The sequence below is a fragment of the Sciurus vulgaris genome (assembly GCF_902686455.1).
Source record: "Sciurus vulgaris genome assembly, chromosome: 11".
Lineage (NCBI taxonomy): Eukaryota > Metazoa > Chordata > Mammalia > Rodentia > Sciuridae > Sciurus > Sciurus vulgaris.
In genome coordinates, this window is record NC_136472.1 from 84,379,302 (window position 1) to 84,398,319 (window position 19,018).

Here is a 19,018-nt window from a genome sequence, read left to right on the forward strand (position 1 = left end):
TCTTCAACATCTATTCTGTTACCTAGATAATCTACAAAATGAATATCCCAACAATTGATTTAATCCTGTTTTAGGATGATAATGCCTGTCTCAGTTTCTCTCCCAGGAATTCATAGTGACTCTGCCTCTCAAGAGGTCTAGAAAATGTACCATAAAATCTGCAAAGTTTCATTCACATAAAACATGTAAGTATACTTTATTAAAGCAAGACAATGTACGTTTTCCCTAATATCTATTCAAAATTATTTAAATAAAATTTCAAGACATTAAAAATATTTGCATGCATTTTTATGTAGCTAACAACTCTGAGATAGATTAAAATATCAATAGGAACATTTTGAGCACTGGGAATTACACTAAGAGTGGTTCACAATCATCTGGGTAAAGATCAGTTAACTTGTATTGTCAACTAGCACTGGTATAACAAAATGCTATAGACTGAATGGTTTAAATAGCAGGATTTATTGCTGTTTCCTCACTTGGGCTGTCCTCTTTGCATGTGAAGAGAGTCAGAGAGAGCCCAAGAGCTCTTTGGTGTCTCTTCTCTTATAAAGACACCACAGTGTTGTTGGATTAGAACCGAGCCCTTAAGACCTCATTTAACTTATTTAACCTGAATGGACCCTAAGTGTCCTATCTCCAAATATAGTCACATTGGGGGTGTATGGATAGGACTTTAACATATGAATTTTTTGGAAAGGACAAAATCAGTCTGATTATCAGTTTTAACATATGATACTGAGATGAGATAGACACTAGTTTTTTGTTAGAACTTAGTTGATAGAACTAAACCGCTGATGTTATATTTTGTAGTTTAGTGGCATAACAAACTGAGATGGAATTCAAGTGCCACTGTATTATAGATAATGAGAAAACTTCATTATTGATGCTACTTACTACCAGTTATCTGGTATAACAAATTGGAGGATTTATTTTTGCTCAGGTAGGTATCAATGTATGAAAAGGTCTATGTTCTAATGAAATTTTTTGAAGTTGAGTAATCAGAAATATTTTAATGTTTACTTTTCATTAAAATCTGGTCATTTTACACTCTTTTTTTTTATAAAAAATGAAATCATGCTTCTGCAAATTTCTATTTATACTTTGTCTTCTAACTTGATTAATATGAAGGAAATATATACTTAGGGTAGTTTAGACACTGAGACAGTGTATACCAGAACCACCTGTTTTCCTTAGGGGCATTTTCTATTAAAATATTAATCACACTATTTGTTGTTAAAGACAGAATTTCCATGAGAAAGTTTTGGCTAACCATACACCCATACCTCATTTTTGCCATGCCCTATATTTAATATGCTCAAGAGTACATTCAGAAGTGCTCTTCAGAACTTTGCAGTTTCCACTCCCAATTAGTCTGGTTTATTGGAACCAATTAAATTTTGAAGACTGAGAAGGGCCCATCATATCAATTTCTAAATGCTTTGGATGTTGCGATGTTTTAGTTAGCTTTTTTGCTGCTGTGACTTAAAGACCCAACCAGAACAATTATAGAGAAGAAAATGTTTATTTGGGGGCTCATGGTTTCAGAGGTCTCAATCCATAAATAGCAGACTCCATTCTTTGGGGCTCGAGGTGAGGCAGAACATCTTGGTGGAAAAGTGTGGCAGAGGGAAGCTCACATCATGATCAGCAAGCAGAGGGAGATCTCCACTTGCCAGATGCAAATATATACTCAAAGCCACGGCCTATTCCCACTTCCTCCAGCCACATCCTACCACTTCAGTTACCAGTTAATCCCTGTCAGGATTAATTCACTGATTGGGTCAATAATTTCTCCTGTGACCCTTCTGCATTGTCTCAGACATGAGCTTTTAGGGAACACCTCATATCCAAACGATAACATGTGAAGACTGGATTTTGAGGATGTTTTTCTTTTCTACTTCTAATCATTTTTCCAGCATGATGATTTGGAGTTGTTTGGTTTTGCTGAGATAGTGTTTATTCATCTCATTCTAACTTTATGCATGTACATAATGGTATTTAGATATGGTGTTTTAGAAATATTTCACAGATAATTTACTATAAGACTTATAAATTTTTATTTTGAGAAGAATTTAGCTTTCTATGCTCTAAAATACCTTAAAAGTAAACACTTAAAAAAAAAACTACATGAGAGAAATAATCAATTTTTTTAAAAAAAATTTATTCTATTTAAAGACAGGGTCTCACTGAGTTGCTTAGCACCTCCCTCTTGCTGAGGTTTTCTTTGAACTTGCCATTCTCCTGCCTCAGCCTTCTGAGTCACTGGGGTTCTAGGTGTGTGCCACCACACCTGGCCCAAGACTATGATTTCTATGTGTGACTAAAATGAATGTGTTTGATCTTAACTATGAAATTTATGTCAAGTATATCTGTGTGTCCTATAGCCTGAATTTTCAAAGAACGTCTTTGGAATATAACCTAGAGCAAGTATTGCATTAATGTTAGTGTTTTTTTAAAATAAAAATGAGTATGGTTGATTTCATGAGAGAATTCAGAAGAAGCAGACTAAAACTCTGTGTCTGTGCTAATTGCTCCCCAAAAAGAAAATGAATGCATTACAAATACTATTAAGAGAAAGTTTCAAAAACCTGTCTTTCGCTTTGCCCTTCCCCCATGCCAGAGCCTCATCCATGCTAACTCTACCATTGAACTACAGCCCCAGCCGCTCTTCCCATGTTTGTCTTTCTTTCTTTCCCTTCCCTTCCTTTCCATTCCTTTCCCTTCCCCTTCCCTCCGCTGCTCGCACTCGCTCGCTTTCTTCCCTTCCCTACCCTGCCTTCTTCCCTTCCCTTCCCTTCCTTTCTCCCTTCCTTTCCCCTTCCCCTTCCCCTTCCATTCTGACTAATAGAAACAAGGGTCCCTCTGCTACATCCTCAGCCCTTATTTTTGATTTTCTCCAAGGTCTCATTAAGTTGCTCAGGGCCTCACTAAGTTGCTGAGCCTGGTCTCGAACTTGTGATCCTCCTGCCTCAGCCTCTGGAGTTGCTGGGATTACAGACATGTGTCACTATGCCTGGCAATGAAGAATGATTTGTGTGGTTAGAAACTAGTCTGTTCAGTGCAAAGCTATTTTACTGCTCCTTTCTCTCTCTCTGTTTTTGGTGCTAGGGATTGAACCCAGGACCTTGTGCACGCTAGGCAAGTGCTCTACCTCCCCAACCACTCCTTGTCTTTCTAAAGAAGAAAAAAAATTAGAAGGGAAAAAAAAAAAAAAAAAAAAAAAAACATTTTGAGGGACTAAAATACCATATGAGGATCACATTTCTCATTCTGAAACTTTCTAGTCTTCGTAAATGGAAGAATTATGGCAAGCTGCTGCTCAGATTTGATGGTACATTATTTTGAATTTTTTAGGATATTCAAGTAATGTTATTTAGAATGTTCAGGAAACATACATACTAAATGCTCCCATTATCATAATTATAGTAATGTGATTTTAGTGGTGATAAGTTTGTGCACACATTTGCAGGTATTAGTACGTAAAGTTATATTTTTGATTTTAGGTGGAAACAGGCTGCCTTGTTGCAATTTAGGTCATACAGGTCAGATTTATTCTTGAAATTGTACACAAATTTTATGAAAGGTGTTGACCACATGCAACTAGAATACAAAGTGGAAGAAAGATTTCTTTGTAAGAGGTAACCTCCAGCTTGTAAATATCTTTCTTATTTTTTTATTTTTTTATATTTTTGTTGTGCTTGGGATTTAATCCAGGGCCTCATGCATGCCAGACAAGTGTTCTACCACATCTCTAGTCCTCTTCCTAATCCTTAATCATTTTGGAATCCATAACTAAGAGCTGATGTAAGATTAACTTGATTTCATAGTTGCAATTTATTTTTATTTTCTGTTTTTTCTTAATTTATTTTGAATGTTGAAATGAGGTAAACATTTAAGTTTCTTCTCTTTCTTCTCATTGCCTTAAACCTTTAAATCTGAACAAATTTGGCTTTGAATTTTTAAAAATGTTTTGGTGATTTATTCTTTTATCACTCATATCTATAGACTGTTAAAATAACTTTTGTATAAATCTGAAAAATCTCATTCAATATCATTGTCTTTTAGTGATTAAACTAGATCCTGAGTCTGTCTTGTTGATCAGAGAGGGAAAAAAAGAAAATGAAGGTTTGTTAAGCTTGTACAGAACAGCTGAGAGCCTTGATCTGATATTTTCTTATACAAGCATGGGAAAATTGAAGGAAAAATCTTGTGTGTAGACAAATGTGGAGGAGACATCATTGAAAAGTGTAGGTTACACAATAAATTGAATTGAAAAACACTTCTATGGTTCATCTGATTTAGAATCTAAATGTGTACTTTAAGACTTCTTTAATTGTGCTTTAATACTTCTTTTAGTGTTCATTAGAGAAAAACGTTAGTTCATGACCTTTCCTGTCTGAAGAAGTGGCAATCAGTGGGAACTGAGTATGCAGAGAGGAATGTGCAAATGGATGTAAATGCTGAGAACCACCCCAGATATGAGCAATACCATGCCTAATCAAGGAAGGATTTTCTTACATGAATTCTGGAATGAGTATAATACGCACAAGGAACCAGCAGATGGCTTGAGTGTAGGCATAGGATGCACAATTTGAGAGAACTAAGTGACATTCCATATACTAAAACATGAGTAATATAACCATATGCTGTGTTTCAAGCAACTTTAAAGAGATTATATATCCCTGTCTTTATTGTTGGTTGCTGATTTTTCTTGAATTATGTATTGGGATTGAATTGACTCTCAATGGACACCTAAAAAATTTGAAGCTCAGATGTAGGGCAGCTGTTGGAATTTTGTGCATAAAACAGTATAGTTTAATCATATGGTGAGTGAGTGCTATGTTGCTGTCTGTTTAGTGAACTATAATCTTGACACTAATGGTCTTTCTTACCTTAATGAAATGGTAAAAATTGAAATTACCGTACTGGTATGTACTATTTGTATATGGCCTTGCTGTGATCTTTTAAAGCAATCTGGAAGATCTTATTTATTTATTTATTTATTTATTTACTTTTTAAAAGTCTCTGAAGGAAAAACATCACCCTTAGCCTGCGTCTTATTCTTATCTGAGGTTAATGGGAATACCACCCTTTGAATGAAAATAACAAAATTACTACATTGTCTGTTTATAACATGGAGGCTTCACTTCAGTGACCTGTCTACTTTGCCCTGCTGAAAACACAATATTTTTTCAGCTGCAACTTAGCTCTGAGTTCATATAGCAACTTTCTCTTTTACCTCCTTCATGTGCTGAATGACGTGTGAATTTTTTCCCCCTACATTGAAAATGTAGCATGTTTGGCAGCTTAGAATAAAGAATAGTCCCTTATATAGTTATATGAATGCATTGGAAAGCTGGCACTTGCAGTTTTTCCTCTCATCTTGCTCCATATGTAAACAAGTGGAGTTTTAAGCTTTTATTTGTAATATTTGGATTACTTATTTTGGAAATTTAAAAATTATATTTTAGATCTGCTTTCCTTCACTAAAACAAATATTTTATAGAAGTTTTGAAGATTATGGAATTTTCTTGTCACCTTCACTTTTCTTAAATCTCATTCATTATGTAAATAATGAACTCCTTGACACATATTTTAACTTAGTTTTATTTGCTGTACATGAAAATAGTGTGTTTCCTAATTAAGTCGAATGAAATTTGTAAAAGCTGTAACTATTTAAGGGAATATTAAAAAGTCTTTGAGAGAGTTCATGACACTCGTAGGCTTTGGGATTTCATGTGGTTTCAAAATCTGACTCAGTTATATAGCTCTGTATGTTCTTCTAAAACTCATCTCCAAGGTGGTGATAATAATCCCGGCATTGTAGAACTATGTTGAAAATTACATAAAACAGTGTGTGTCAAGCTCTTAATATGACATTTGAGAGATAGTGACCATTCAACAACACTGGCAATTAGTGATGTTACGCTATCATTTTAATTATAATTATATGGAAGTCTGAAGATGATTCTTCTTATAACTCATAAAAAATCACAGGCATTGTGGGGATTATTTCTTTTTTTAATTAATTTTATAATTTTGATTCATTGTACATAAATGAGGTACAACTTTTCATTTTTCTGATTGTACACAATGTAAAGTCACACCGTTTGTGTAATCATAAATGTACATAGGGTAATGATGTTTGTCTCATTCCATTATCTTTCTTCCCCACACCCTCTCACCACCCCTCAATTCCCTCTGCACAATCCAGAATTCTTCCATTCTTCCCTTACCCCCTCTGCCCCTATTATATATCATTATCCACTTATCAGAGAAAACATTCAGCCTTTGGTTTTTGGGATTGGCTTATTTCACTTAGTATGATATTCTCCAGCTCCAACCATTTACCTGCAGATACCATAATTTTATTCTTCTTTATGACTGAAAAATATTTCATTGTGTATATATACCATGATTTCTTTGTCCATTCATCTACTGAAGGGCATCTAGGTTGATTCCACAATCTAGTTATTGTGAATTGAGCAGGTATGAACATTGATGTGACTGCATCACTGTAGAATGCTGATTTTAAGTCCTTTGGATATGGACCAAGGAGTGGGATAGCTGGGTCAAATGGTGGTTCCATTCCAAGTTTTCTAAGGAATCTCCATATTGCTTTCCAGAGTGGCTGCACCAATTTGCAACTCCACCAGTAATGTATGAGCATGCCTTTTTTCCCCACAGTAGCCACTAAACCAACATTAATATGGATAAAATATTTACCAGAGGCAGGGTGATGTAATTGAAAGCCTCAAATTTGAGGTCAGTCACTCCTGGCTTTGAGTTTGAAGTTAGCCACATAAATATTCTGTGAGTTTAGGTAAGTAACTTATCTTCTGAGTCCAAATGCCTCATCTTTCAAAGGGGAGTGATTAAATAAATGAAAAAGCCACTTTGAAGATTAGAGATAATATTTTTTAAAATACCCAGTGCCTGGTACTGTTAATACATAGTAGATTATTATTATTTTATTCATCTACTTTCTTTTTCTCTTTGTTCTGTGGTTCCTTTTACTTAGTTATTTTTATTTATCTTCATTTATCCTTCTTTCATGATTTCTTTTGGCTCCTTACTCTTTCCATATTTATTTCCTTCCTTTATTTTTTGTTTTGAATTACATTTTAGTGGCTTATAATAACCAATTAATTACCATAAAATAGAAGAATTTGCGTGTGGGGGGGCAACTAAATATCTTAGTAACTTTTATATATAAGTTATTAGCTAAATTCTATGTCCAACAAACTGTATTTCCTTTACATGATAATAATAGAGATGTGAACAAACGATTGTGTGTGTCTGATAAAAATGTCTCATTGGTTTTTACACTCTCAGCTCTGGGAGTATGCTTTGAATGAGAGTTTTGTTTAATGACTGAATTCATCTTGATCTTTACTTGACTATTAAATTTTCTTTTAAAAATTTTAACAAGGTTAGATTTTTTTCCACATGTAGATCTTTATCTATAGTCCTTCAATTAGTGAGTTGTTTTAAATCTATTTGTTTAAAAAAATTGCCAGCAGAATTAACATTTTGTCGTAACAAGGTCTATAATTTCCAGGTTGTATTGCTTGTACTAAATATTGAGAATTGCCAGTTATACACTAAGTTATTTAAGTTATACACTAAGTTATTTAATTTTTACAGAAGATGAGATATAACTTACCTACTTACCACAAAAGGACCTGGTATCATGTAAACTGTACTCTCCAGACACTATGTTTCTACAACTGGAAAATTTCAAGGCTAATAAGTTGCCAGACTCTTTTTGCTGACCTCAAAGATATATTCAAGAATGTTAGCAGTACAGGGTGAGACTAGGCCAAAGTTTCTTGTCTTACTGTAATTTCCCACGTGTAATTCAAAGTAATTTTTTGCTTGCTATAAACAAATTCAAAGTTTTACCCTATATATGAGTGACAAATTGCTTTGAAATAAATTTGTTGAACACTGAAAAAATTAACTCCAAGGATTATAGAATTTTCTTAAGGATCCTAGAGATTAAGAACTTTTTACAGATGAAAAAGTTAAGGCTTAAAGAATGGAAGAGAGTTTTATCAAGTTTACAAAGCAATTCACTAAAAATATGTACTCTGTTATATGAGATTCAAAGTGTAGAAAAATTGTTTTTAAATAATGCTATTTAAAATTATGCATTATTTGCTATTTAAAATTATGATAATAGTTATATATACCTATATGTATATAAAACTGTATGTGTATGTATATATTTGACTTTAAACCCCCATTATCAGTTGTAACTTATTCGTCCAATAGGACCTTAAAGACCATGCAAAAGTTTGTTTTCAGATAAGTTGAAAATGCTTAGCATTATCAAAAATTTAGTTTTTTACAATTCTGAGCAAAAAGAACAACACTAGAAGCATCATAATACCTGATTTCAAATTATATTACAGAGCCATAGTCACAAGAATAACATGGTACTGGCACTAAAACAGACAGAATAGCAGTGGAATAGAATGGAAGACATAGAGACAAACCCACATAGATATAGTCTTCTGATCCTTGATGAGAGCTCCAATAACATGTTGAAGAAAAGACGAACTTTTAACAAATGGTGCTGGGAAAATTAGATATCCATATATAGAAGAATAAAACTAGATCCCTGTCTCTTACCCTGCACAGAAGTCTATTCAAAGTGGATGAAACACCTGGGAATTAGACCAGAAAATTTGAAGGTAAACATGCTGGTTTTGTTTTTTTAACTGTAGCTCAGAGGGTCAACACTCCTACATATAGGCATAGGCAATACCTTCCTCAACAGGATTCCTAAAGTTTAGGAAGTAATACCAAGAATCAATAAATGGGATGGCATCAAATTAAAAAGCTTCTGCATAGCAAAGGAAATAAGAACATGAACAGAAACCTTCAGAATAGGATCAAATCTTTGCCATCTACTCTTCCAAAAGGGGATTAATATCCAGAATATATAAAGAACTAAAAAATCTTAACACACACACATGCACACATCCCCCACAAATAATCCAATCCATATATGGGCAAATGAACTAAACAGACATTTCTCAAAAGAAGAAGTACAAATGGCCAATAAATACATGAAAAAATATTCAGTGTCATTAGCAAACAGGGAAATGCAAATCAAAACTACTCTGAGATTTCATCTCACTCCAGTTAGAATGACAGTTATTAAGATTACAAATAATAATGCTGATATGGATGCAGAGGGGTAAAGGAACTCAAAGGAGCCTTATATATTATGGGTGGGATTGTAAATTAATACAATTGCTATGTGGCAATCAGTATGCATGTGAAAAGTCTAGAAATAGAACAACCATATGACCCTGCTCTACCACTTCCCAGAACTTATCCAGAAGAATTGAAGTCAGAATACTACAGAGATGCATGCATACCCATGTTTGTAATATCTAATTCACAATAGTCAAGTTACGAAATCAGCCTTTGTGTCTGGCAATAGATGAATGGATAAAGGAAATGTGATAAACAATAGAATTTTATTCATTGGGAAAGAGAATGAAATTATGTCATTTGTAAGAAAATAGAACTGGAGCATATTATGTTAAGCAAAATTATACTGATTCAGAAAGTTAAGGGTCATATACCATCTCTCATATGTAAAAACTAGAGAGAAAAAAGGTAAAGAAGGAATCTCACAAAAATAGAAGGGAAACCAGTAGATCATAAGAATAGGATCAGGGAAAATGGAGGAAGAAAGGAAAAGGCAAGGTACTAAGGAATTAAATTAACCAAATTATGCAACATGCTTGTACACATGCGTCACAGTGAATCCCACTGGTATTCATAATTCTTATGTACCAACAAAATTTTAAATGTTAAAAATTCCAGCCTTTAGAAAAGCTTATGAGTAGGAATAATATTCAGTTTCTTGAAAGATGCTGCTGTAGTTAGAAACTATTTCATTATCAAAAGCCTTATATAATATGTCAAGAATTGACTCCTGAATGCAATTAAGTAAAGTCTCTGCCTTCTAGGACTTAAGAACATTCTGGTAGAGACATAAAGCATATGAACCCCCCCAAACCATTGATTAAATGCACTAAATGATCAAAATAGCAATATAATCAGATACTTTGGGGAATACTGACTATAGGATGTAGTTATACATCTGTTCTAGAATACTGGATTGGAATAGTTAATAGCCTGCATTTCCACCAAACAGAGCTCCTAAGGGCATAGGAATCATGTATTAGGTAATTTAGTTTTCCCTAGTATGCTGGGAATACAGCAGTATTGAATAAATAAGTAAAGAAGTGTGAAAACTTGTGGTTCTTTGTCTATTCTGTTTCACTTAAAGATAATGAAAGCTCCTGACAATCTGGAGCTTACCTCTGTATCTTTCTTTCAAGGTGCTGAATTATAAAGCATGAGAAACATATGACATGAACAATTTTTGTTGGACAAATGGGTGGATATAGCGCTAAAATATGAATGAAATATGTGTGTGACAAGAGGAAATTTATCACTTCTTTTCCAGAAAATAAAAAGTTTCAGTATTTATTTTGGTGGTAGAAGGAGTAGAACCTCACTGAATATGAGGTGTATATGGGCTTGATGAGTAGTGAAGACGAGGTAGCAAAAGTCATCATTGTCTTTGAACATGCTCATGGAAGAATGGTCAAAGGCACTGGGATCAGGGACAAAAAACAAAACAAAACATTTAATTGAGTATGTTAAAGAAAAACAAGAGTTATTTGGTAGGAAGTATTTACATAGACTTAAAATTACTAGTATATGTGTTTTAATCAGAAGTTCAAAAGCTTAAACAGCTTTCTTTAGCAGGCCATAGTCACATGGAGCCATACTTACATTTTTTATTTTTGTGTTTATTTTAAAGATTTAAAAGTATTCATATATTGTGATTTTGCTATTTTGTTAACTGCCTTGAGAGGCACAGTTTGCATGTAATTCTGTAGGAATAGTGATGACAGCAGTAATACAGTTTTTCCTGAGAAATCTATATGCTCTATAAGCAAGAAGCAATGTATTATAAATCTGTCACTCCCTACAAAATCTTTCCAGAGAATACAGTATTTTTTAAGTGAATGAGCTTTGATTCCATGTTACTTGTTATATTTTCTATACCCTGTTGCTCTTTTGGCTTTGTACATTATGAGATTACCTTTATATGATTATTTAACCACCCATATTTTGTTAATAATATTTAAATTATTTCCATATTTTCATATAAGTATATTCAGTTTCAAAAAACCAAAATGGTTTATAAAAAGACCACCAACCTAACCTAAAATGCACAAAGGATATGAAAAAGCAGTTAAACCAGCTAAACTAATAAGTCAAAAAGATAAAAGAGTTGGGACCAGGGATGTATTTCATTGTAGATGACTTGCCTACTAGATGAATGTATAAGCCTTGCATTCAGTCATCAGAACTACAAATAAATAAATGAATAAATAAATAACATAAAAATAAACAAATGATCATAACCTGGAGGATGCTTAACTTCACTCATAGGAGGAATGCAACCATAATGTTAAGTAGCATTTCCTTCACCCATCAGATTGGCATGTATAAAATAGTGATAAAGCACAGTTTTTATGGATATGGGAAATAACTGGTATAAGGGAATACCTACTTTCATAAACTATTGGTGGGAGTGTATTGGTATGGCCTCCTTAGAAGTGCAATTTAGAAATATTTGTAAAAATTTAAAATATACCTACCCTTAACTCCAGCAAGAATGACAGTTATTAAAAAAAAAAAAAAAAGTGAACTCTTGCTGGTACAGATGTAGAGAAAAGGAAACCCTTGTACACTGTTGATGAAAATGTAAATTAGTGTAACCAGACATACCATTGATTCAGCAATCCCACTACAGGATATGTAACTGAAGGAAGTGGAGTCAATCTTTTAGAGAGACATTTGCTCTCCTCTATTCATCACAGCACTGTTTATAGTAGAAATGGAAACAACTTAGCATTTGTTAGCTGAAAATGGATAAAGAAAATGTGATACATATATGGAATACTATTCAATCATAAAAAGGAATGAAATCCTGTTATTTGTGACTATACGGATAGAACTGCAAATAATTCTGTTAAGTGAAATAAGTTAGACACAGAACTGTGGTCTCACTTATATGAGAGTTCTAAAAAAGTTTATGATCTTTATAGAATTTGAGAGTAGAATGTTGTTCACCAGAGGCCAGGAAGATGAGTGGGAATGGTGGAAGGGTTGATTGTTGGATACTAAATTACAGTTCTATAATTTAGGAACCTAATGTTGTAACAACTGAGGGAAAACCTAAACAAACCCTCTAGCTTCACTTGTTTTTAGTACACTTTAAAAATCACTGATTTTTTAAATCACACAGCTGAACAATGTAGTTATTAGTCCCTCATTATCTTTGCTGTTGATGATACTTCTGAGTTATGGATTATGGTAACAGTTGCCTAGGTTGCTTTTAAAGGACTTGAAGGTTGCTTTTGTTGAAAGCACCAACTCTTCATGAGAGCCTGCCAAACTGCCCAATGAACTAAAGGATGATGAAAAAACTTTGCTTTCATATTATATCTGTTTCCTTTGCTACCTTGACCACTGGATCAAATTTCTACTCAACTCTGCATATAGACATGTTAGTCATTTAAAAAATGTTTGACTGGGGCTGGCAATATGAGATTAATATGTCCTAAATGTACCTAATCTCTCTCTTCCACCTTCAAGATTGAAGACACCAAGATAAGAGTAACAAAGATATTTTCAAGATAGAAAGGAGAATCACTACCTTATGATTATGCATACCAACTACCTGGTTTCACAACATCTTATTCTAGACCACTGGAGAGGTGCCTAGAAGTCTCTAGTCATCAGTCATTTCTTAACCTAAGATCTCTCCTTTCCCCCTTGCTTAAGGATAAAGAGCTTAAAAATTCTAAGATTTCCCCTCCACCAGGCACTAGCACATGTTCTCATTGTCTTGGTATTCCAAATAAATCATTTTCCTTTCCCCCCAAATAAATTGATTACAATTAGTTATGAATAAGAAATTCTGTTGTGCCATTGCACAATAGGGTAACTACAGATTACAATGTTCTATACATTTTAAAAGGCTAGAAGAAAAGATTTTGGAAGTTTTAACCATAAAGAAATGATAAATGTTTGAGGAGATAGACATATTGAACCTGATTTAAACATTATACAATGTACACATATATCAAAGCATCACATGATACTCAATATGTGTAATGTTTTTATGTACTAATTAAAAGTAATTTTAAAAATCGACTTATCCTTTGACATAGTCAATCCAATTCTAAGCATTTGTCTCCAGTGATGTAAGGGCATGATTACAAAATGTATCTTTATATTAAATTTTGTTTCATCAACTCCAAATTTTTTTTTGCAGAATATTTTAAGTAAACTTCAGGATTTCCATATGTGTTTGTATGTGAGCATAAAAATTTTAAGCAGTATAAAGCAGTGTCTTTATTTTGTGTGTATCTGGGTTCAAAGGTATATACATACATAACTCAAAATTCTACACACAGTTCAGATGTCTGGGTAAAAGAGAATATTATTTTTATTGTGGTTTTGTTATTTGTGTTTCTATTTGAATTTTTTTATTAGGTGCATGTATTACTTGTTTTAAATTTTAATTTTTTGAGATGGGTTTATATGGTATAAAATTTACCAGTTTAAAGTTTGAGTTCCATGAGCTTTTCTTATGTTTACAGAGTTGTGTGTGTATCCATTCCTACAATCTAATTTTAGATCCTTTTAATCCCCCCATAAAATAAATCATACATCCATTATTAGTACATCTCCATTACTCCTTACTTTCTCACTTCTAGGCAACCATTATTCAACTTTCTGTAAGTAAATTTGCCTATTTTTGAATTTCATGTAAATGATGAGGTATAATGTGACTGGCTTCTTTCACTTAGCATAGTACTTTTGAGGTTCATCCATGTTGTAACTCAACTAACATTTTTTTAATTTAAAAAATATTTTTAAAAATCAAAGTTAAAATAGCAGCTTTGAAATTACAAATTTAAGTGTATTTCACAATGCTTATATGGTTTGGAATTCCAGAGAAATTATTTATTGTGAATAGGTACCAATTATTATTGAACATCTACAATGTACTAGTCACTCTATTAGGCTTTTTGTTTGTTTGGTCATAGCATTTAATCCTTATAGCATACGTAATAGTATGCAGTTTCTATAAATGAACAAATGAAATATTATTAATTTTTTGTGTTGAGTTGCACAGAGTATAAAAATGTTGTGATGTATAAAGGTGTCCATACATACTTTACAACCAGAATTAAATTATGTAAAGTATCATAACAAACACTTTTACAACACACAGTAAAAAGTCATTTCCTCGCTAGAGATGTTTAATAGAACCTTTCATAGTGATGAAGATGATCAACACCTGTTCTACCTATGATAAACACTACTACATATGCCTATTGATTACTTGATATATGGCTAGTGTGAATGAGGATGTGAATTTTAATATTTAATTTTATTTAGAAACTTAAATAACTACATTCTGCTTCTGGACAGGATTGTCTTAACAGTGATTGGATTTTTACTCTCTCAATTGAAACATCTGAACAATTACAAAAGGGACAAAATACATGAAACAATGGTTTGTAAGAACCTAGACATTAAGCATTGGAGGCCAGGGATCCCTGAGACATGGGAATGAATGAAATAAATCTATTATTATTCTAGTTTTGAGAGAATTTCCAGGCATGAGTCAAAGGGGAGTCACTTGCACACAGTCCACAAAACTTTCTGAGTTGAGAAAATAAAACTGAAAGAGTGGGCAGACCATGCTGGAAAGAGTTCACAGAACAGAGGAATAGAGAGGAAAGTACTCTGCTTATTATAGATTAGAACATGTGTATGGGGAAACTATCCTCAGGCCAACAACCTAAAGGATTATAGTTTCTTAATGGAATGACTGGCACTTAAACAGGGGTAGGATTACTGTCTGTTTCTATGAACTGGCCATACTGGAAAATTGCAAAGAATCATATGGCACTGGGTAAGGTTTTATCTCAGTAACGAGTAATAATTAGTAGTGCTCCTAGACTGAGCACTATTACAGTCTCACCTAAATATCTTAAAAGCAATTCCTTAAAAGAATTAAACTGTTTCCAAGTAATTTAATTGTGTCACAGAATAAAGCTTAAGAAGGTTTATGGGAATACAGAAATGTCCATTTCCCATCAAAGTAAAATTCAGAATGCCCAACATTAAATTAAAAATTACCACTTAAGGCACAGAATAAGTTGCCTCATAATAAGATAAATCAGTGAATTAATGTCAAACTAGAGCTGATAAAGATGTTAGAATTAACAGGCAAGGACATTAAAAAGAGTTATTAAAACTAAATCCTATAGTTTCCAAAAGTTAAATAGAGACAAAGAAGATAGGATAAAAGCCCAAATTAGACTTCTAAAGAATAAAATTATGTATGAGATGTGAAGTTTACTGGATAGCATTAATGGTAGGTACACATTGTATAAGAAAATTTTAGTGAAGATGTTACAATAGAAATAATGTAGGGCTGGGGCTGTAGCTCAGTTGCAGAGCCCTTGCCTAGTATGTGTGAGGCACTGGGTTTGATCCTTAGCACCACATAAAAATAAACAAATAAAATGAAGGCATTCTGTTCATCTACAACAACAAAAATTTTTTTAAAAAAAGAAATAATGCAAAATGAAACATGGAAAAGAAAGTTGTTTTTTTTTTAACACAATAATGGGCATTAACTATGAGTTGTGGGAAAATTTCAGGTGACTTCCTATGTAATTGAAATTTCTGGAAGAGAGAATAAGAAGGATAAAAAACATTTGGTGAATTCACAGCTAAAATTTTTTCAAATTTAATGAAAATTGTAAACTCAGTTATCTAAGAAGCTTAATGAAACCTTAGTATAATAAACATGACAAGGGCTACCTCAAGGCATAACAATAATAATAATAATCATATTCTGCAGATATATTACAGTGACATTTCTAAACTACTGATAAAAGAAATTCATCCACCTAGAATTTTATACCTAGCAAAGGTACCTTTCACAATGAAATGGAAAAGAATTTCAGGCATATATTTTCAATGAAAAGTGAATAAAATGTAGTTGTAAGTTTACTGACTCTACCCATACCCCCAACACACACACACACACACACACACACACACACACACACACACACACACACACTCTGGATGGCTAGATGGGAACAATAGCAGGAGAAATGAAAACATTATTATAAGATTTTTATATTGCGTTAGTAGCATAATGTTATTTTAATGTAGATCATAGCAATTTATAGATGCATGCTATAAATGTTAAAACAGACATTAAAATATCCCAACAAAGAAGAGAAAATGGAATCATTAGAAAATTTTGGTTAATTCAAAATAGGAAGAAAAAAGAAACAAAAGTGAGATAAATAGAAAAATTAATAGTAAGATGATAGATTTAAATCTAAACACTCCACTAAATGCATTAAATAAAAACAATTTAAATATCCCAACTAAGAGGCATAAAAAAAAGGAAGAGACAGCTATATGCTGCTTGTAAGCATATACTCCAAATATAACAATCCTAATCAGTTAAAAATAAAAGAAAATTAATACTAAGTTAAAAAGGTCTAGAATTACTATCAAATAATGAGAGAATGCTATAAATATCTTTTGTGAAAAATTTCTTCATTATCTTGAGTATGATGAATTTTGCAGGTGTATATTTGTGTGAAAACTTTCAAAATTCTACACTTTAAATATGTTCAGTCTATGCCAATTATGGCTCAATTAAAGCTGTTAAGGCATTTATATAGCCATAGATACACAGTAGCTACTGCATTGAACTGTGGAGTAGTACCTGGTAAATTTCCTGAGGGTCAGAATTATATTTAAATATTCTCTGTATCTAACCGATGTAGACTAACTGCTTTTCTAATATCTATTTGATGATGGAATTCAAGATAGAGCTAGCCTGGTAGACATATATATACCTTCTTAGGATCTAAGTTTTTTGATGTGAGAAGAGATGTGCTGGTTTATTTCAAGGTTCCTTTTAGCTCTAAAATTCTGTAATTTGAAAAACAATATTTTTCATTTCTAACTGCAGCTTTACATTTATTTTGTAAGAGTACTTTGTTGAGATCACAATGATTTAATAAACTAGCAGAATTAATTTAAAAAAATTAAATAGCTTTACTTAGTGCTATAGTTTGGGTCTAGAATGTCCCTGAAAGTCCTGTGTTAAAGGCTTACTTGCCAGTCTGTGGTGCTATTGAGAGATGGTGGAACCTTTAATAAGTGGAGCCTAGTGAGAGGCAGTTAGTAGGGGCATGCATTTGAATTTTTTTGGGACCTCAGCCACTGCTTCTCTCTCTCTCTGCTTCCTGATTTCCAAAGTGAGCAACTAATATATCTTTGCTTCCTTGTACTTCGTATAAAGCAGCGATATTTACTCCCTTGTACTTCTATTTTCTTATCCTACCTCATTTTCCTCCAATACTCAAAATGGCTACCTAACCTATCATACGTGAATAGAAGATAAGTTTCATAAGAGCAAGGACTTAATTCGTATTTTATGCTGTTGTAAGTTTTAGATAACTGCCTGGCACATAGTATGTATTCAATAAATATTTTATGGAATGAGTTGATTTATTGAACTTTAATTTTTGTTAGATTTATTTTCTTGTTTCTACAAGTTTTCATGTTTTGATTTTCTGCTATGTATAAAAGAAAACTCCAATTATTGCCTATTTGAAAATAATTTATTTCCAGAATTAAATCTGTGGACTAGGTCTTTATATCTAGATCACTTCAGTAAGAAAACAAAAGTAATTTACAATATACCTGGTACTTTTATAATCATCTCATTGATTCTTTCCATTAATAAAGTAAGACATTATTCTTAATTTATAGATGAAGCTAAAGCTTTGAGAAATCATAGAAAGCATTCAGAGTCACACAGAAAGAGGATTCAAATCTTACACCAAAGCTTGTGTTCTTGAACATCCCCCCCTTTCAAATATATCTTTGGTAAAGACAATTATCAGTTTAATATAAGCACAAATCAGTTTAGCATATTAGGATAAAGCATAGTGACAATTTAAGGGAAGAAGTCTTTGAATATGTTCTTTAGAGACGATAATTTGGGGAAGAAGTAGAACAATTCTAGAGAGGCTTTTGAAGGGTCTTCTTCAGGGTGACATTGACTAATGCACGGGAAGCACAGAACATTGACCATTTGGGAAGGTTGGCATTACCCAAAGGGGATAAAATGAAGGGAAATAAAAAATTGAGTTTCATAATCTGGGTTTAGTCCAGTAAATCATAGCCAGTAAACAGACTCACTTGATGTGACATTATAATTGATTAATGAATAACAAAAATAATCCACATGCCTGTGGTTTCTAAAAAGAGTATAATAATCCTTAGTTATCACAAATAGGTTATTTTTGAAAGCAATGGAAAGGAAAGATAGAAAGAAAAGAAGTAGGGGGAAGGGAGGGAAGAAGAGTATCTGTGTTTATCAGAGAAAGATCATACATAATATAATAATTGGCACACAAATACTTTTTTTTAGTATTAATTGATATCAATGTTCTTTTGCCTGGGTGTATATCTCTTAGTCATGCAGGCTGTATTTATAATGCTTGTCTTAAGCTAAGATGGCCAACTTGACAAGCTTGATTTGTAATAGCTAAACTGTTATGCTTTCTTCAAGTTGAGTAGGGATTATTTGTGTTGGAAATAGCAAAACACTGTTTTACCCATTTTCATTTTTGCTCTCATTGTGGTCAGCATTTTACAGTTGAAAGATTGTTCATCTCTTAATTATCTGTGATGTGAAGCCATTGATAATTGGTCTGCTTAATTTACTCTGTTTGCATAAGAATGCATTTTAGAACTTCTTGCTTCTTTGTGACTTAAAAACAGTTTTATAGAGATCTACTTTAATGGTAAAACTAAGACTGGGGTTCTGAATTCCTCCCCTATA

General features: G+C 32.8%; 1 protein-coding gene across 9 annotated transcripts in view; it reads left to right on the plus strand.

Moving 5' to 3' along the window:
• The window catches only part of TMEM135 (transmembrane protein 135), a 235,224-nt gene that overhangs the window by 146,259 nt on the left and 69,947 nt on the right, over positions 1-19,018 (plus strand). The window lies entirely within an intron of this gene.